We start from the raw sequence: 22,518 nt of genomic DNA on the forward strand, positions 1-22,518 counted from the left end.
TGGAGAAACTTATAGCAACAACAAATATGGTAAGAATAATTTTAACATACAAAGGCTTTAGATTGTTATTAAAATTGTGATTTTTTCCTTTTTCTATAAAATTCTTATTCAAATACTTAGATATAAATAATATATATCTATATATATATATATAATAATAAAGCTTAAACGGTAAAGTAGAATAAAGAGACAAATAAATAAATAAATCAATCAAAGTTAAGATTAAGAAAGCAAGCCTGATATAGTGAAAGCACGTCAAAGACGCTGTCCTAAAGCCTTTGTAGCCTCCTTACGTGCAGGTAATGACGGTCTACAAGACTCCAAGATACGACCCCAATATGCAGGCTTAAGGTCCGCTATGAGCATGTTCACAATCGGATAGAAATTTCCAAGCCACAAAACCGTTGCCCAAAAATAATATGGAAAGTAAGGAATATATGAAAGTATGAGAATAGAGAAATCTGATTGTGGTGTGTTGAAATGTGAAGGAGGAGTGGCCTTTTATAGGCATCCAATACTCGTAACCTCCAGACAAATTTAACCAAAAAAGTTGGTGCAATGAATAGAAAATAAAAACTGAAAATTAAACAATTTGTAACTCCCATAATAAATAAAAGAAAACAACCAAAAATTAAAACAGAAAATAAACGTTAAAATTTAAAATCCTTTCAAATAATAACAATCCCCCACAAAGGGTTTTAAAATTTTTAAATAGTAAAAGATAAAGAAATATACATATGGGCAATATAATACTATGCAATAGGTGTAGGTGCCTTCCGGGCTTGAACCTTCACTTAGTGATGATAGTTTTCATTTGAGGAACCTGAGTGTACACAGTATTGAACTCGGCACCTTTGACCAAACTTCAACATATCCCACACATAGTATTGGTTGAGGCTTGGAAGCAGGGTAGTGCTATTTATGGCCATGCGCTAATCTTGATTCTCATGAGAGTTGCTAGAGAATAGCCCAATTCTCACAGTCGCGGCCTCATGACGTCTCTCACTTAGGTAAGTTCTCCAAGAGTACATGTGACCTGCACCCTGCGGGAGGTTGCCAGCCTCGAAACTCATTCAGGGATAACTCCCTTCCTAACGTCACATTATATAGCACTGTTGTCATAGGGATGAGCATGAGGACATCTCTAGGATGCCTCCACATGATATAAATAGTGCTCAATGAGTCACGCAATATGGATTGTTTCTACCCATTGAACTTCCTTCATGGGATCGCCAATCACAGAAGTTGGGTTACCTTCCTAGGTGACTCCCTTATGGGCTTAAGCCCATCCTCCTCGACATTTCTAGGACTCTGCTCCTAGAAAGACCTTTAGTCAATTGGTTAGCAATATTATTCTCTGACTTCACATACTCCAAAGACACAATGTTCTTACTTAATAGGCTCTTCACAGATTTATGTCTCACATGTATGTGCCTGCTCATTTTCCTATTTGTATGAGATTGTTTCACCAAGTCTATTGTAGCCTTGCAGTCACAATGAATAGATAAAGCAGACAATGGTTTCTCCACCAGAGGCATATCCATTAATAAACTCTTAATCCATTCAGCCTCAGTGCAAGTAATATCCAAAGCTATGAGTTCAGACTCCATAGTACTTCTAGAAATAATTGTTTGCTTCTTCGAAAATGAAATTGCAGCTCCACCTAGTAGGAAAATGTAACCACTAGTAGACTTCACTTCTTCATTGTCTGTTATCCAATTTGCATCACTATATACCTCTACCACATTTGGAAATCCTTTATAGCACAGTGAATAATCCATTGTTCCTCTTAGGTACTTGAAAACTCTTTCCAAAGCATTCCAATGTTCCTTGCTTGGGTTATGTTTATACCTACTTAATCTTCCAACACGATAAGCAATGTCTGGCCTAGTCTTATTTGCAATGTACAACAAAGAACCTATCATCTGGGAGTACTTCAGCTGAGAAAACGGTTCACCTTGATTTTTCTTTAAATGAACATTGGGATCATAAGGTGTTGGTGTGGGCTTACACTCAAAGTAATTGAACTTCTTCAACATCTTCTCAATAGTAATAGATTGACTTAGAGAAATTCCTAGTGTTGTCTTCTCAATTTTCATTCCTAAGATTATATGTGCTTCTCTCATATCTTTCATGTCAAAATTCCTAGATAAATATGACTTCACATCATTCACAATCTCTAAATTCGTCCCAAAGATCAAAATGTCATCAACATAAAGGCACAAGATTACATGTTCTCCATTATTCTCTTTATAATAAACGCATTTATCATGACCATTAAACTTTAAATCATAATCTAGAATCACCTTGTCAAATTTCTCATGCCATTGCTTAGGAGCTTGCTTTAGGCCATATAAAGATTTAACCAACTTGCATACCTTGTGTTCTTAGCCCTTAACTATGAATCCTTCTGGTTGCTCCATATAGATCTCTTCATCTAAGTCCCCATTTAGAAATGTCGTCTTTACATCCATTTGATGAATCACTAAATTATGCACAGATGCTAAAGCTATCAAAGTCCTTATGGTGGTAATCCTAGAAACAGGTGAGTAAGTATCAAAATAATCTATCCCTTTCTTTTGTGTAAAACCCTTAGCTACTAATCTCGCTTTGTACTTATCAATACTTCCATCTGGTTTCAACTTTTTCCTAAACACCCACTTGCACCCTATTGCTTTATTTCCAGCAGGCAAATCCATTAACATTCATGTATTGTTTTGGATTATCGATTGAAACTCATCATTTATAGCCTCTTTCCAAAATGGTGCATCCACAGACATAATAGCTTCCTCATTATAAGTTGTGGGATCTCCTTCCACTAGAAAGGTATAAAAATCATCTCCAAAGTTCTTCTCAACTCTCGCTCTTTTGCTTCTTCTAAGTTCTTGAGATTCTAAATTTTCGATTGTAGTTGAGCTAGAAGGTTTCTCACTTGTTTGTACTTCCTTAGAAATTCTTGTTTTATACGGGAAAATATCTTCAAAGAATGTAGCATCTCTAGCTTCCATAACTGTGTTGTTTGCAACCTCCTTTGCTTCAAAATTAAACACCAAGAACCTATTTGCACTACTATTTTTTGCATAACCGAGGAAAACTACGTCTATAGTCTTAGGACCTATTTTCTTTCTCTTAGGATTGGGTATGAGTACCTTAGCTAAACACCCCCACACTTTTAGGATTCTAAGGTTAGGTGATCTTCCTTTCCATAACTCATAAGGAGTTTTCTCATTATCCTTCAATGTTATCCTGTTGAGTATGAAGCAAGCAGTTAACATTGCTTCCCCCCACAAATTCTCAGGTAGTCCACTACTAAGAAGCATAGAATTTACCATATCCATCAGAGTTCTATTTTTCCTTTCAGCCACTCCATTAGATTGGGGTGAATATGGTGGTGTAACTTCATGTATAATTCCATGTTCTTCACAAAACACTCCAAGCTCATTTGAGTTATACTCTCCACCTCTGTCAGATCTAAATCTTTTAATCTTTTTCTCCAATTGATTTTCTACCTCACTTTTATAAATCTTGAGTTTATTAAACACCTCATCTTTTGTCTTAATAAGATAAATATGGCAATACCTAGAAAAGTCATCAATGAAGGTCATAAAGTACTTGTTTCCACCTCTAGTAGGAGACCTATTTGAATCACACACGTCACTATGTATGAGCTCTAAGATTTGGGTGTTTCTCTCTACCGGTTTGAAAGAATTCCTAGTTTGTTTGGCTTGAATACAGACTTCACATTTGTGCTTAAGGTCTACGTTAGACTTAGGGATTAGCTCAAGCTCCATTAATTTTTTGATTTTGCTTAAACTTACATGTCCTAACCTTCCATGCCATACATTACAAGATTCAACATTAAAGACATTGTTTCTAGTAATAACGATCCTATTCTACTCCATTACAATCTTGTATCCTTGTTTTACTAAGGACTTTCCACTGATAAGGTTTCTCCTCACGTCAGGAACATGTTGCACATCCTTGAGAGTTAGAGTCTTCCCAGATGTCATCTTCAATTCCACTTCTCCTATTTCACGTACTTGTGCGACAGTGTCATTTCCTAGGGTTACACTTCCTCCACTTGAGTTCTGGTAATTTTTGAAAAATCGTTTGTCAAAACACACATGTACGTTTGCCCCATAATCGAACCACCAATCACTATTACTTAAATATGCGATATTAACTAGAGGCTTAAAACTATACCTTAGATTGGGTTCATCTTGATCATCTTGATCCACCAACACATTCACTTGGGCTTTAGGACCCCTTTGTCCTTTGTTCCACTTAGGCTTTGGCTTGTAGGGCACAGTCTTCTTGTAATGACAGTCTTTGGCCCAATGATTTGTTCTGCCACAAACGAAGCATGGTTGATTCATATTGCCATTGGAATTGTTATGGGGTCTATTGTGCTGGCGATTTTGGTTTCAATTGAGTTGATTATGGTTGGGTTGGCTATTTCTGTTTGTCCTCTTGAAAAATTTCCTTCTAGATTGGAAACGATTCCTATTGTTTGAACTTTCCACTAGGTTCACGTTTGTCTTTTCTTCCTTAGGCTTGTTGCTTGATCTATGTTTCTCTTCAATCCTAAGGGAGTTTAATACTTGGGTTAAGGTTAAATCTCCTTGTTTGTGCCTAAGTGTTTTTGCAAAGTTTGACCAACTTGGGGGTAATTTATCAATGAGACAAGAAACTTTAAACTCTTCACTAAACTTTGTACCCTTAAGTTCTATTTTCCTTAAAAAAAAATCTTGGTACTCATGAATTTGTTCACTTACAGTTTTATTCTCAACCATCATATAGTTATTAAAGTTTGAGATTGTAAAACGATCTATTCCCACATCTTCTATCCCATATTTAGCTTCTAATTCATCCCACAAAGTTTTTGCATTTTTTGTATCTTGATAAACATCATACAGATCATCAGAGAGAGCACTAAGGATTCTGTTATGGCAATGATATTCTAATTCTTCTTTTGTCATCTTCTCCTTAGTTTTAGAAGTGGTTTCAGTAGTTTTATTGGGTGTGGTTTGATCTTCTAAGGCAAAAACTAACCCTAAGACAGTTAACCAATATTTAAGTTGTCTTTGCCACCTCTTAAAATTTCTCCCATTAAATTTTCCATGTTTAATGCTATTGGTTTCTACACTATCCATCTCAATTCCAATAAACAATAATGAAGCAACAAAATCTGAAATTTAAATGTAATAGAAATTGAGATTTAATAATAATCAAACAATTGGTAGACAAACAATAACTTAAAGAAAAAAAAAAGGTGTAAAGTTTATGACAAAATATCTAACTTTAAAACAACAGTTTCAAATATGGTATACTTAATTGACTTTTAAAACTAGTTTTATTAAAATTTTGAAATTTGTTTGGGGTGCAGACCAAAGTAGGCAATAAAGTAGGATTATTTAAAAAGGATTTGTTTAAAGTTGGTAAACAAAACGTGTGAGCAATAAAAACACAAGCAAAACTGAAACGAATAACTAAAACTTTCCAACAGTATACTTGAGGTTTTGAATAATAACTTCAATAAGTTTTAAAAACAAATGTGCAGACCACTTATGTTAAAGGTTTAAAATTGTCAAAAGGTTTTCCCTAGAGTTGGACTTTAAAATTAGCCTTGACTATGAAGACGTGTAGCTGACTCTCTTTTTATTTATTTATTTAATTTAAAATCCTTAACTTTGGACTTTAAAGATGTAGTTTTGAAAATCGTATAGACAAGCAATAATAGGAAAAACGCAGCTAATGAAGACATAGAGTATTTACGATTTGGAGAAACTTATAGCAGCAACAAATATGGTAAGAATAATTTTAACATACAAAGGCTTTAGATTGTTATTAAAATTGTGGTTTTTTCCTTTTTCTATAAAATTCTTATTCAAATACTTAGATATAAATAATATATATATATATATATATATATATATAATAAAGCTTAAACGGAAAAGTAGAATAAAGAGACAAATAAATAAATAAATAAAAGTTAAGATTAAGAAAGCAAGCTTGGTATAGTGAAAGCACGTCAAAGACGCTGTCCTAAAGCCTTTGTAGCCTCCCTACGTGCAGGCAATGACGGTCTACAAGACTCTAAGATACGACCCCAATACGCAGGCTTAAGGTCTGCTATGAGCACGTTCATAGTCAGATAGAAATGTCCAAGCCACAGAACTGTTGCCCAAAAATAATATGGAACGTAGGGAATATATGAAAGTATGAGAATATAGAAATTTGATTGTGGTGTGTTGAAATGTGAAGGAGGAGTGGCCTTTTATAGGCATCCAATACTCGTAACCTCTAGACACATTTAACTAGAAAAGTTGGTGCAATGAATAGAAAATAAAAACTGAAAATTAAACAATTTGTAACTCCCATAATAAATAAAAGAAAACAGCCAAAAATTAAAACAAAAAATAAACGTTAAAATTTAAAAACCTTTCAAATAATAACAACCCACTCACTCTCCCTAGGATAAGGGTTCTCCGATCTACAAAAGTCATGTGCTCGCATCAACAACAACCCCTACAAACTAGCCTACGTGGCGTCAAAATCTTCTAAAGCCGTTACCTTCCTTAAAACGACAACTTCCAGCCATTTCCTAGTCACACCGACCACACCATCGCACTCACAGGCATCCGATATGTAAAACCCATAAATATTGAAAATGAATTTTAAGGTTTCTAAAGAGAGCAGAGAAAGAGGAGAGAATTGAGAGAAAAGGGATTTATGAAGAACAATAAATGCACTGTGGGGACAACACTCATATAATTATATTAAGGCTCAAGTAGCACGTGACCAAAAGGCTATATTATAATAGAATTTGCAAAAGGGCTGAAAAAACACATGTCTAACATAGCGTTTTTGACACAACCCACATTAGAAGAAAATTTTCAAATAATATATGAGCAAACCATAAAGGAAAGCCAAAAAAGAAAACATGGACGAAATAAATCAATAACTTTGCAAATTGCATGTTGTCTTATGATTCCATAATCAAATACCAACAAGTTTAATGTCATCAATACTCATGCAAAAAAATTTGTGTTTCAAACCTTCTTCTATTCAAAATAGATCATGTGGATGGCTAAATTCCATACACAAAGTGGATAATATGCATCAACTTCCAAGATATTCAAATGGATGTCCAATACACAGTATACAAATTGTCACAAAATACTTAGCCAAAATGAAAATGAAATCTAAACTTTCCTAGAGTATGATTCGTCATTGTCCTAATTCACAAAAACACAAAAGAAGTTCATGCATGGATTCATAAACTCCTCTTATCCTGTTTCTGGTCCAAATCCTCTTTTTCTTTGCATTTGATGGTTGGGATGTTAGAATTCGTCTAACTTACGTACAAAGCCAATAACAAGCACATGTTATGCATACAATAAATGAACAACCATGAACAAGGAAGACAATGAGGAGCTCAAAACACTTACTAGCAGTTTTCTAACCTCCAAATTTACATTCTTAGTTGCATTTGGATTCTCTAAATGCCCATTTGATGGTTATCCCTACATAGAACTTTTGCATATTTCAACAATGAAAACGACTACATAATTTTAGGATTGAAAATGAACATAAACACAGTTTCGTATACATGATTGCTAGTTTTTCCTTTTTTTAGGACAAGTTTTCTTGTTATGTCCTTCCTCCCTACACAAACCACATTTGAGATTCACATGGTAGGATCTTGGTAGCTTCTTCCCAATTGGTGTTGTTGTTTATGCCTCCTCTGGCTCTCTTGCTCTCACTTTCTTCAGCCTCCTAGGTTGCTTTTTATAAATAGGTGGTAACCAATTATGTATCCATTTAGCTTCATGGGCCATAGAGTGAATGAAAGGCCAATAAGCCATCTTCCAATCTCCCTTTGTAAATAAAGAATGTACATACTTCACATGATTATCATCCTTCTATAAATACCTGCAATTGCATGTCCACAAAGAATTATAGTTAGATTCCATCGTCTACAAGAGCATGTGTGTTTTGCCAAGTCAACAACATATTCAACCCTACTCATATGTATCACCTTGTACTTCTTTTCCTCTGCCAAATATGCAATATAATAACTGCTTACCACCTTATTTTTCTCAAGTATCTTATGAATTCTTGGTCCAATCTCACCATGCCACTTATCACAAACTTCTCTTTGTTTTGCCATCCTCAGCACGACAAACATCCTAAGTTTTTTCAACATACTGATAATGAGTTTATCTCTTGCATCCAATATGTTAGTATTAAATGATTCACAAAGGTTGTTGAGAAAAATGTCATAATTTGTGTGTTCTTTGAAGTGGGATCTGTTCTAGGGACATGCACCCTTTTAAGCCATTGATATGCAACAATACCATCCAGGTTTTGTAGTTTACTCATCTCATCTTCAAATAAGACTACAGTTGTCGAACCTTTGTTTCAACTCAAGACCACCATACTCTTGCTTGAAGTTGTTATGAAGGTGCCTTATACAATGTCTATGTTCTGCACTAGGAACCAATGATTGTATTGCATGAATTAACCATTTTTCTTATTAGTGTTAAAAACCTAACTAAGATAATTCTCAATTCCCACATAATTTATCACTACAAGAAAAATCATCATAGTTGACACTACATAATTGACGCTTTAACAAAAACCGTCAACTTTTAGGGTGAGCTTAGACGCTTTGTAGAAAAAGTGTCAATATTATATCTTGGTTTGTGTCATTTATTAAAAATCGTCAATTAATAGGATCAGTAAATGACGTTTTTTTGAAATCGTCATATAATAAGATATATACTTGACGTCTTTTCAAAATACTTATTATAATAAGATATATACTTGACGCATTTAGCATCATCCATCATCAGTGGCGAATCCAGAATTATGTGGCCAAGGGGTCACAGTGTAAAAGTTTCGAAATTTTTTTACAAAGGAAATAATACTAAAAAGATAGAAAGATAGTACTTCCATTCATAATTCATAACAAAACCAATAATACAAGTTACAATTGTCCACGACGAGTTTTCATATTTTGAAAACGTTGCATCATAGTTTCGTTATCAATACAAGCAAAAACATCTCTCTCAATGTAAACAATCAAGCTATCATTCAAACCATTGATCTCTCATTCTGTTGCGAAGTGGATTTTTAATAATATTCATGGCGGAAAATGCCCTCTCCCCTGAAGCGGTTGCAACCGGTAAAACCAAAGCCAATGTAAGAAGCAAATACACATAAGGAAATATTTCATGCATTCCTTTCTCCACCATTTTTTCCGCAAGACTACTAATCCCTTCCGATTGAGAAAAATCACTACTCGAACGCATATGATGAATATAAACACCAAGTTGATCTTCAAGCATCAATAAGTCTCGTTTCAAAAAATCTTGAGGATAAAATTGAGCAAGACGAACTAGCTTTCGTTTGTGAAAAGCTACAAAGTTATTTTTCGGACTCAAGCATGCTGTTGTGTAGATACAGCTGCACCAAAATGGATTCAGCTGCATCCTCAACTTGTGATACTCGCAAGTGCACGAGCCGTTCGGTAGTATAGCGTATGTAAGTGCGAGGTCGATCCCACGAGGATTGGTGATTGAATGATTCAATTCATTTTCCCTACACAAAACAGAAATGAAAAAGAAGGGAAATAAATAAAACAAGGAAGAAAGAAAATAACTAACTCAAGCAGATAAGTTCCCAAGTTCAATTAGATTAACGGATTGATTCTAGCTAATGTATGATTAAGCCATGGTGTGTGGTCATAACCTTGTGTTCCTAATTCCCTAATTTGATCATTTGTTGTCTAACCTAAAATTAAGCATTAGGAACCCATTAAGCATAGAAGAACAATTTAAACAACCAAGCATGTATCTAATCCCTGTTGTCGAATGTCCATACATACTCTTCCTATTCATAGTTCAATTCGAATTAAAGCATGGTGTATACTCTTAATTCAAACCAAGATAGCTAACATGCAAGCCTTAATGGTGATCAATCATTCAAACTAGCATATTAACTTATAAGCATAATGAATAAGAACATGAACCATAATTGAAACTTGGAAACTAATCAAACTTGAGACTAAAGAAAAGAATTTACATAATGAAAAGTAAAGTGGAACTAAGAAAAACTTAAGGAAAATTTCAACACAAAAGATTTCATTACAACAATTGAAAACTAGAAAGAGAAACTAAGAGAATTTGAGGGAGAGAAGGGAAGGGAGCTCTAGAGAAGTGTTTGAGAGCTCCCCCCCTTGGGGTGTGTTTACAAGCTTGGGAAACCTCACTATATATAGGCCTAAGGAAGCTGAAAATCTGAATTAAGTATGGCTAATGCATACAACACTTGTTTTATAAAATCTGAAATGGTTGATGCACTTCACTAATGCATACAACACTTCCATTATAAAATCTGAAATGGTTGATGCACTTCACTAATAAATCCCACCAGCAGCCCTAGCTCATCTTCATGTCACCATGACCAAGCTTCCAACCAGAAATAATAGCTCATCCTGAGGTCAGCATGACCAGCAACTTCAAGGGCTTACGAATTGGGCTTCCCTTAAGCAAATTAAGACTTTAAGTACTCAAACTTGAAGTTCAGAATGTCTTCTTTCCAGCCATATATCATTTGGGCCAATCCAAGGTCGGAGGAGGAAGTTAAGGCCAAAACAAATTGCTAACTCATTTTGCGCGCTGATAAAATCCATCCTGAGCATGGCTCTGTGTTTGCTAGGTAACAGACTCCATATTTATCCAATGGGGCTGAATTTTGGATATGTTATATTACACACCCATTGGAACAACTTTCATGAAGAATGTGGCCTCATCCGAGCTATGTAGGTTGCTGAAACAAAGCTTGCAATATGACCTACGAAACTGAGCTGGCAGGGGACTGTAGCCAAAATTGAGTTTGTCTTTAAGCTCTTCATCCATTCATCCAAATTAGGCCCTAACATGCATGGATTGCATCATTTACTATCCAAAGCCCTCATTATTACCTAAAGCTCAATGAACTGAAAGATAAACACAAAAAGGATTAAAAGCACAAGTTTAACTCAAAAACATAACCAAATCATAAGCTAGAAGGGTACAAAATGATATGTAAATATGCACCGATCAAATACCCCCAAACCTAGATTTTGCTAGTCCTCGAGCAAAACAAAAGGAAAACAAAGATAAAAACAAACAAGAAGTTAACTAGACCACTTTCGTAGGTAACTCGATTGCATTGAGCATATGCAACAAGCCTTTAAACCTCTAGGCATCCCTAGTAGGAGGAGTTGTGTCTCCTGAGGGTTTAACAGATACGATACCCACAAACGTTTTACTGACTCTGTAAAACAAGGTAATTAGAAAACTTAAAAGATTGTTAGTCCTTAAGCAAAATAAAAAACAAAAACAAAAAAATAATTACATTAACAAAAACAAAACAAAACAAAACAAAAAAAATTACAAAAATAAAAAGAACTCAAAACAATCTTTCCGAACATTTTCTGAAGAGAAATGACTCATGCACATGACTCAAAAGTTTTAACAATAAAAGCTCAATTTTAAACATTATTCACAAAGCGGCAAAGTTCAAAACATAATATGCTCAAAGTGTGGTAGTGTGATAGCCAAATGCAACAAATTCCCCAATCTTAGTTTTCACACAATTTCAAAAATCATACAAAGCACAAGTTCAACTTCAAATCTCACCAAAGTTGTCCTCTCACAAATGAATCACTCGGAAGAGGGCTATAATGCAACACTCAGTTATAAACATGAGATTAGAGTTAAACCATAAAGACTTAACTCGAAATAGAAAGATGAAGAACTTGCATTAATATGATCTCAAGAAGGATGCCAAACACTTAAAAGTAGAAAAATGAATGCAATTCAACCACATGACATTTAAGATCAATTTAGGTCTTTAACATAGGTTGTAATGGGGCCAAGGGTGTAAGGTGAGTAAGAAATGAAAGGTATGGATAAAACAAAGTCCAAGGAACTCAAAATATAAGAGCATAAAACAATTGTTTACAAGACTTCGAATCATCACAATGAGAATTTATTTTTCTTTTACATGATCAAAACTCCTTATACCTTCATCTACAATTATTCATACTCCTTTCCTTAAACACCAATTTATTTAGAAGGCCCAAAAATGAAACCCAAAAATGAAATTTCATTCAACCACCACTTAATCACAATTTTTCTCTTTTCTTTTCTTTTCTTTCACCAATTGAGTGATTTTTTTTTTTTCTTTATGTAATATCCCTTCCCAAACTTAGCATGAAAAACACATCCGAATTAGAGCTCATGAGTTCCTTAGAAAGGTAAATTCTTGTTTTTCGGGCTAAGACGAGGAAATATAATTGGTAAAATGAAAGAAAAGGTTTACATGTAGGCTCAAAATGGTTAACAATGGAAAATCATGCTTAAGCATGCATAAGGTTAGCTTGAAAGGCACAAACGATCCAAAGAGGGCCTTAATATCACTTCTTAAATGTCATGAAATCAAATTGCATAAGAATGAATGACTTTTAAGTGTTCAACCAAATCAATGAATAATGAGATCAAACAACAACTTTGATGACAAGAAAATAAGAGTATGTATATAACACTCATGAATTGAAGTACAAGGCTCAAAAGCTCACTTTATATAGTTGGTTAAATAAGTCTAATTTATGATTCATACAATTCTTTAAATCATGCAAATCCTTTAATTGAAAAATTATGAAACAAATGGCAAGTGCAAAGAAGGTTTCGAACATGTCATGCTAAAACGATGCCAAATTAATTAATTAATTAATTATTATTTTTTACAATAAAAATTTACAAGGAAAAAAATAAATAATAAATAAAATTCAATTTTTTATTTAAGTCATGCAACATTTATCACAATCTCATCAAATGTGTTCGGAAAGTGACTAAACAAAACAAGATTCAAAACAAGAAAGAAATTTAGATTTTTTTTTTTTTTTTTTTTTTAAATTTTAAGAAAAACCAAGTTTACTTGCTAAACTCCAATACCCCCAAACCTAGAAATGAGCATTGTCCTCAATGTTTAAAAATTAGCCACAAACAATGTCATAACAACAAATAAAAGGTATTAAAGCAAATAAAAAAAAATCACAAAATCACAAAAGAAAACAAAAACAAAATAATTATAAAATAAAAATTACAACACAAACAAACAAACAAACAAAAAATGAAACAGTAAACCCAAATCACACAATTCTGAAACCCAAAAAAATTTTGAAGCCCAAAGCCCACAATTTCGAAACACAAACCACGGTGAATTTAACCCACTTTGAAACCCAAACTAAAGTGAAACCCGACCCACAATTTGTTTTCATTTCCGGCTTTTTATTATTATTTAGTTTTGTAAAAACAAACTATCGAACCGTGATTAGCAACACAAAGAGCGGGATTTTAACATGGGTCATGATGTCTCGGTTCAGTGTAAGGGACCAACAGACAGGGCGAGACACGTGTCGACGCATAGAGGCGCCGCAGACTCCACAAGCAAAAATTACGGGCTCATGGAAAGGCGCGAAGACTTTACTGAACGCGTTCGTTCAGAAAAGACACGTCGTGATAAATGAGTTGGGTATGGTTGGAAGGCGAGAAGGTTGTGGGACTCAAGGAATGCTGGAGATTCAGAAAATGCTCAGATGCTGTAATGGCTAGGGTTTGTCAAAGACTAAGTCTATAAGAAAGGGTGAAAAAAAAACGCAAACTCAGAAACACACAAAAGAGAAAAGAAAGAAAGAAGAAAAGAGAGTGAGAAATCAAATGGCCTCTAACTACCCATTTTCGTTGGATCTCAACCTAGCTCCACCGACTCAGACACGAGGCTAAGCAGCGGCACCAGTATGGATGCCCTACTTTGCTTCCGCACGGGGGCCTGTGACAGTAACTGACTCAATACTCCTGGACAACGATGTTGCCATTGGAGTGGCTAGAAATTTAGTGACTCCTAAAGATATACGTGTTCTGGGGACAAGGGATGACAACCGGGTCGTGAGCGATGCCCTGGCACTGAGCGTGCAGAGTACGGCAACAGTCGCAAGTTTGGGTCATCGCCTACTTGCGAAGTCCCATGAGGTAGAGGTGCTGAAAGGTCAGTTGGCGGCGGAGCGAAGTATGGTTGAGGAGTGTCAGACTGCTATAAAAAGCTTGAAAAGGGAGAGGTCAAGGATAGTGGAGGTGAATCGACACCAGCTAGAAGTATTGCGGGACGAGAATAAAAACCTATCAAAAATGGTAGAGTTGTACTCTCGTGACATGCGAAAACAGCTGGAGGACCTAGACCGACCGGGTAAACGCAAACAAGCAGATCGCGAGAGTAGTTACGCTCAAGCTAAGATTGCGATCTTTGGGAGCTCAAGTGATGAGCCCCAAGAAGTTGTGCGTGAAGCCCCGGAAGAGGACAGCCAGAGGGCCAAACTCAAAGCTCCAATAGTCGAGACACTAAGCACCGAGAAGAAATGATTTCCTACTGCATTTTTTATTTTATTTTGTTGTTTTTGTATTTTCGTTATTTTGTTTCGGAAATAAAATAGTAAAGTTGCAGAAGAGAAAAAAAAAAAAAAAACGGAAAAGAAAGCACACTTCCCAAACTTAAATCAAATAAAGACGACAAACGGAAAAGAAAGCACAGTTCCCTAACTAAAATAAACTAAAGATGATAGCCGAAAGGGAAAAGCAAAAACACAAAGCTCTAGAAAATGAAAGTAACGGGCAAAAATATTAAACACCAGAAAACACGGAGGAAAAAAAAGTAAAGTAAAGTAAAGGTGCTCCCCCTTGAAGCGATTAGGTCGAGCATGCCCGGGAAATCCGAAATGGTGTTGGCTCTCTCTCATCAGCATATGTCTATTTAAACCACACTTCTGCAAGCGGATGATACCCAGCATTTCTTCCTGCAAACTCAAGGAAAAACATCAAAAAATTCAGAAGCAAAACAAATGGCATCCTCATGCACTCACCTTGATGATCTCAACCTTGAGCTCTCACTTGCACCACCGAATGCCCAGACAAGGGCTCCTCCAAACACTGTCTTTCCAAACTCTTCATATCATCACGGCACGGCCTCAAACTTTGCTGAGGCAATACCGAACTTTTCTGAGGCACTGTCGAACAGAGCAGTGCTGCTAGGAGGCATGATTAGCAGCAAGCTCACTCCGACAGATTATCTGCATGTGGCACAGAGGTCTGATAAGGCAGCGGTAGAGGAGTCCCACAATTTAACTGTGCTCCACGCGGTCTCCGCTACCAATTTGGGCATGCGATTACTGGCGAGGACAAGGGAGTGTGCCGCGATGAGCGAGGAAATAGCTTCCTTGAAGGCTATGGTGGCGGACTTGCAGAAGCGGCTCTACTGTGCCAATCAGCACGTGGAAGCACTGCAGAGAAAAAATGAGGACCATGTGGAGCTGCTGCAGATTCTACAAGTGCGAGAAAATAGAGGCAAGCCATGATGATGATGGAGATGAAGAAGATGAAGAAGATGATGAAGAAGATGATGATGATGTTGTTTTTTATTTTTATTGTTTTTATTTTTGTTTTGTTTTTTTGTTTTTATGCAATGTTTGAATTGAAATAAAGTTTGTTTTTAACACTCAGAGAAAAAATAAAAAATAAAAAAATAAAAATAAAAATAAAAAACTAACTAACCATACCACGTAAATAAATACATAAACTAACTTAACAAAACAAAAACAAAAACAAAACAAAAACAAAGACTTAACAGAAAAGAAAACAAAGAAAATAAAAAATAATAAAAAAACTTAATTTAAAAACACACGAATATACAAGCAACTCACGGATGACCAGTTAAGGGCCTCAGAAAACACAGCCAGGGGATCTGGGAAGGTTGGAGGGGTCACAATGGTCCCGCTTAAAACCCAAACTTCTTAGACACCGAAGGTGTCGCCTAAAGAACTCCTAGACACTGTATTAACGGAAGTGCTCACTGGGGTTACCATAAGTCGGCTCATATGAAAAATCTTTTTAAAAAAAATTTTTAAGATAAGAAACAAAAACAAATGAAGATAAAATGAAACAACAAACCAGAAACAAAAATGAACTAAGTACTGTAAACAAATTCAAACAAACGATATAAATTATTGTACTAAAGGAAACAAACCAAGAAACCAAAGAAAAAAAAAACAAACAGCACTTTCTATCACCTATTTATCACCATTTGGACAGATTCGTTTCTATGTTTTTCAGCTTCAACCTCTGTTCAGTTTTTAGGCTATAACTTTCCAACCGTAAGTCCAAATTTTACGTTCTTTATATGGTTGGATTCAGCATAGAAAAACAAAGAACTCAACGCGGACCAAAAGGCAAAAACAACTACGAAAATAAATAGAATTCAAAGAAGAGAAAGGATTGAAATGCTCCCCTTGAAGCGATTAGGTCGAGCGTGATGCATTTGGAGGTCGCGACTTCTCCCATTGCTCCACACTTCCCATTCTTATGATTGAGGTTGCCATCTCTCTCCATTTTTATTAAGCTATCATAAATTGCTAAACACACAAACTTGAAATGGAATTAAAAGGATTAGGAAATAAAAACTAAAATGAAAAGGAAAATCAACACACATCCAATTCCATGTTTCAAAGCAACAAGCACCAATGGGTTGTGTAAGCTGGGACTTAAATCCAGTTCTCTTGCTTGTTGGGCAATTGTCCTTTTCTGTTGGACTACAAACACAACTGGTCCATTAACATCATTAACTTTAAAACTTGAAATTGTTTAGAAGAACATGAAAATGAAAAATAAAAATAAAACAAGTAGGGAAAAGAAATAGAACCAAACTGGGGAGCGCAACGGCGCCAAAAACTTGTTGTGTAGATACAGCTGCACCAAAATGGATTCAGCTGCATCCTCAACTTGTGATACTCGCAAGTGCACGAGCCGTTTGGTAGTATAGCGTATGTAAGTGCGAGGTCGATCCCACGAGGATTGGTGATTGAATGATTCAATTCATTTTCCCTACACAAAACAGAAATGAAAAAGAAGGGAAATAAATAAAACAAGGAAGAAAGAAAATAACTAACTCAAGCAGATAAGTTCCCAAGTTCAATTAGATTAACGGATTGATTCTAGCTAATGTATGATTAAGCCATGGTGTGTGGTCATAACCTTGTGTTCCTAATTCCCTAATTTGATCATTTGTTGTCTAACCTAAAATTAAGCATTAGGAACCCATTAAGCATAGAAGAACAATTTAAACAACCAAGCATGTATCTAATCCCTGTTGTCGAATGTCCATACATACTCTTCCTATTCATAGTTCAATTCGAATTAAAGCATGGTGTATACTCTTAATTCAAACCAAGATAGCTAACATGCAAGCCTTAATGGTGATCAATCATTCAAACTAGCATATTAACTTATAAGCATAATGAATAAGAACATGAACCATAATTGAAACTTGGAAACTAATCAAACTTGAGACTAAAGAAAAGAATTTACATAATGAAAAGTAAAGTGGAACTAAGAAAAACTTAAGGAAAATTTCAACACAAAAGATTTCATTACAACAATTGAAAACTAGAAAGAGAAACTAAGAGAATTTGAGGGAGAGAAGGGAAGGGAGCTCTAGAGAAGTGTTTGAGAGCTCCCCCCCTTGGGGTGTGTTTACAAGCTTGGGAAACCTCACTATATATAGGCCTAAGGAAGCTGAAAATCTGAATTAAGTATGGCTAATGCATACAACACTTGTTTTATAAAATCTGAAATGGTTGATGCACTTCACTAATGCATACAACACTTCCATTATAAAATCTGAAATGGTTGATGCACTTCACTAATAAATCCCACCAGCAGCCCTAGCTCATCTTCATGTCACCATGACCAAGCTTCCAACCAGAAATAATAGCTCATCCTGAGGTCAGCATGACCAGCAACTTCAAGGGCTTACGAATTGGGCTTCCCTTAAGCAAATTAAGACTTTAAGTACTCAAACTTGAAGTTCAGAATGTCTTCTTTCCAGCCATATATCATTTGGGCCAATCCAAGGTCGGAGGAGGAAGTTAAGGCCAAAACAAATTGCTAACTCATTTTGCGCGCTGATAAAATCCATCCTGAGCATGGCTCTGTGTTTGCTAGGTAACAGACTCCATATTTATCCAATGGGGCTGAATTTTGGATATGTTATATTACACACCCATTGGAACAACTTTCATGAAGAATGTGGCCTCATCCGAGCTATGTAGGTTGCTGAAACAAAGCTTGCAATATGACCTACGAAACTGAGCTGGCAGGGGACTGTAGCCAAAATTGAGTTTGTCTTTAAGCTCTTCATCCATTCATCCAAATTAGGCCCTAACATGCATGGATTGCATCATTTACTATCCAAAGCCCTCATTATTACCTAAAGCTCAATGAACTGAAAGATAAACACAAAAAGGATTAAAAGCACAAGTTTAACTCAAAAACATAACCAAATCATAAGCTAGAAGGGTACAAAATGATATGTAAATATGCACCGATCACATGCCAAACAAGTAAGTAACTCAGTACTTACCTCGTTGAAGTGATCATTTAATTTCGCAAGTTGCCCATCAATTGCATGAATAAAGATCTCCACACGATAACGATGATAATTCGTCTTCATTGGAGCATTACGCCGTGATCTCCCTGGAATTACATATTCCTCATCCATGGTAGGAATTGTAATATCGTATTTGTCACAAATCGAAGATGCTTGCTCAACCAATTCTTCAAACTCAGTATCTGTTCGGTTCATTTTTACACATGATTTTTCATGTTATTCACCCACTATTTTGAGTTAGTTCTTGACATTTTATAGCTTTTTACTTCCTTTTTGTGTTTTCTTAGATTTTACCTTGGTTGGAATGAAAATGAGCTAAAAGTGCTTTATTAGTTATAAATTTTGTTTTTGTTCATTTTCGTAGGTCAACTTCTTGGCCTGGGATCAACATGCTCTGGTGCTCGGATGAGGTCATGATCTTCATGAGACTTGTTCCAATGGATGTTAACTACAACATATCCAAATTTGAGCTCCATTGGACAAGTATTGCCTATCCAACCAATCCAGCATGTTACCACAGCTCTGGAAATCCGATTTTGGCCAGCTTTTACCTCCATTGTGTCATCTTGATTATTCTTGTTACCATAACACTTGGTAACAAGAATTTACCTTAGTAGATGAGATATTTTCTGAAGCATTTGGCATCTTTGTGAGGACAAGGCTTCATCATTTGCAAGGGGACAAGAAGACAATGGGTGAAGACTTTGCATTAGAATACTAAAAGTAAAAGCTGGAAAGGAGGAGAGAGGGAAGCAAAAGGAAGTGCAATCTGATATTGGAGAGGCTTTTCAACGTGGGAAATGGATCCATTACAGAATTCTACAGATAGAGAGCAGATTTTGGAGTTTTTGGAGCTAGGAGAAAGCCAAGGTGCAGCCAAGCAAAGTGGAGAAGAAAGCTTCCACCATTGATGACCTTGAAGCTTTCATCATTTTCTCAAAATCTGTAAACTCTTTCTAATTTTATTTTGAGCTTGTATTTGGAATAAGTATGAGTAACTAAACTCCATAGCTAGGGCTTAGGTTGAAGCCCTAAACATGATTACCTTATTATTTTGATACTTGAGTGTATGAATTTCTAGATATTGTTGATGATTTCCAATTCACCAAATTAATCTATCCTTGATGTGTGTTTTTCCTTGGTTGGCCATCTTTGAAAGCATGCTTCTTGAGATTGTTGGGATTATATGTATCTTCATGTTATCCTAAGCAATAAATGGATGAAGTAAGAATCATCCATGTGAATTGGTTTCTTGAATACCTAATGTAAACACCATGCTATTAGGATTCTTGTGATGTTCATATTCTCTTTGAACTTAATGGGTTCTCCTTGTAATTGAATCGAAGTACGAACCATACCTAGGTTCGGTTATGGGGAGGGCACAAGTATTGTAGCACGAACCATGCACTTTACGTATATTAGAGAGAATCAATGCGTCTTGAGCCACGACCCATGGTCTTGATTGCGAACATTTTCATCAACACATTTAGAGTTCATCACTTGAGTATTCATGAACTTTGGTAGAACTGTTTAGGGTGGATTCCAAAACCCTAGTGTTTGTTATTTGGTACTTTCACATTTAGATAATTCATCTCTGCCTTTCTCATTTAAATTCAAAGTCCATTTACTTTCATGCAATAGAAATAGGTCACTTGAAACAAATCAAACCCCCCCCCCCCCAATGTGTGTGTGAGTTGTGTGTTCGACACGTGGTGTGTCTTTGTTACTGAATTTTATTTGTTTCCGTAATTGTTTTGGACTTTTGGTCTGCATTGTGTTCTTCCATTTTCTGTGCTGATTCCAACCGTATAAAGAACGTGAAATTTGGATAAACGGTTGGAAAGTTATAGGCAAAACACTGGACAGAGGTCGAAACTGGAAAAACAGGGAAACGAATCTGCCCAAAACGACCGGTCTTCACTGTTCACGACCGGTCGCACTGTTCATTTTCACTGTTCACAGGCACTGTCCAAATGGTGATAAATAGGTGATAAAAGGGTGATAGAAAGTGCTGTTTCTGTTTTTCTTTGGTTTCTTGTGTTGTTTCATTTCTTTACTCATTTTTAGTTTCCAATTTGCATTTGTGCATTTGTGGTGTGTTAAATAAGTGTTCTTTACGTACTCAAATTAGAACTTATAGGAAGCCGACAAGTTCTTCGTGGGATCGACCCCGTACTTACATAATCTATACTTCATTAGATTCGTGCACTTGCGGGTATTTTTAATTGGTTGTTTGCACATTAATTTGTGTCCTTTTAGGAATGCAACAGTATCCCTCATCAACTGTAGGTTTTCCTTGCATGTTTTCACTAAACTCACTGCATTCACAATGTCTTGATCTTTCTTTTGCAATGCTAGAGACAAAATATTTATTATTCCCAATATAGCTTTCATTAAAAACAAGTGAAACACAAACTCAAAAGATTGTATTTCTCTCCATAACTTATAAGTTTCACCGAAACTATCATTAGGATTATCATCAACAATCATTTAAAGCACATTCACCATAGATGGGAACATAGAAATGATACTAATCATCGTACCATAATGTGAGTTCCATCTTGTATTGCCAGCACGTTTGAGACTAGTTTCTTGATTTAAGCCTCGCCCCGTTATAAGACAATCATTTTCAAAAGCTTTCACAAGCTCTTCTTGGTATTGTGCTCTAAGTGCATCACGACGCTTACAAGATGCTCCAACAACATTAATCAAACTATTAGCCGTTGTGAAAAATGAGTTGACATCAATGTTTTTCTTTGCTACGGCAACAAGAGCTAGTTGAAGTTGATGAGCAAAGCAATGAACATAAAATGCACAAGGTTGTTTTCTCAAAATCTTTGTTTTAAGGCCATTGAACTCACCTCTCATATTACTAGCTCCATCATAACCTTGTTCTCGTAGCTTGGAAAAGCTCAAATTCACGGAAGAAAAGAATTCATCAATGGCTTCCTTTAGTGCACTTGAAGTAGTGTCGGTTACATGTTGAACCCCCACAAACCTTTCAATTATTTGTCCTTTGTCGTTCACATAACGCAACACCATCGCCATTTGCTCCTTTATTGAAACATCACGTGCTTCATCCACCATTATTGAAAAATATCTATCTTTTACATCACTCAAGATAAGACCAATAGTTTCTTTGGCACAAGCTTTGACAAGATCCTTTTGTATTGAAGGAGCTATTAACTTTAAATTACCCGGAGCATTTTCCAACACAACGGCCTTAACTTTTTCATCATGATCCGCAAGAAATTGCAAAAGCTCTAAATAATTCCCCTTATTACTTGATTGTGCACTTTCATCATGACCATGAAAAGAAAGACCTTGTCGCAACAAATACCTAGTGCACTTGAGTGATGCATTCAACAAGAACGATAAGCCGTGCGAGCTTGGTTTGTTTGCTTGATCACAATTATTTCAATGTGTGTAGTTTGATGCATCAAATTGTAAGCAACTTCTTTAGTTTGGTTGTGAACACTACCAGCCGATCCAACATGAAGGTTAAATCTTTCTTTCCTTTTCTTCAAATTATTAAAGCCTACCCCAGTGAATGCATCACCACCCACTTGATCAAAATTAGGCTTGAAGAGATAACAATGAAGACAAAACGCAACATCTTTAGCTATACTATATTCCAACCAATCATACTCATCAAACCATTGAGCAATGAAGCGTATATTAATTCCCGACTGATTAGTTTGTGGGAATTTATAACTTCTAGATTGACAAGGTCCCTTTTGTAGATATGTTCTTCGGATCTCATCCCGAATATTAGGACTATAATCCGTCATTCGAGTTCTTAATCCAGGGTCTGCCTGAAGATTAGCCAGTATCTCATCTACTTCAATTGGTCTTGCATTTGAACTATCTGGATTAGACGGAGAAGGACTATCCGTAGATAATTTTCTTTTAAAGAATCGTTCCATAAATCTACAAATCAATTAATTCAATCAATCATTAATTTTTTATCCA

General features: G+C 35.7%; 1 pseudogene; it reads right to left on the minus strand.

Moving 5' to 3' along the window:
- Positions 1-8,992: 8,992 nt before the first annotated feature.
- LOC110769154 (uncharacterized) lies at positions 8,993-22,472 on the minus strand (annotated as a pseudogene).
- Positions 22,473-22,518: the final 46 nt, after the last annotated feature.

The sequence above is a fragment of the Prunus avium genome, chromosome 6, assembly GCF_965620075.1.
Source record: "Prunus avium chromosome 6, drPruAviu1.hap1.1, whole genome shotgun sequence".
NCBI classification, from domain to species: Eukaryota; Viridiplantae; Streptophyta; class Magnoliopsida; order Rosales; family Rosaceae; genus Prunus; species Prunus avium.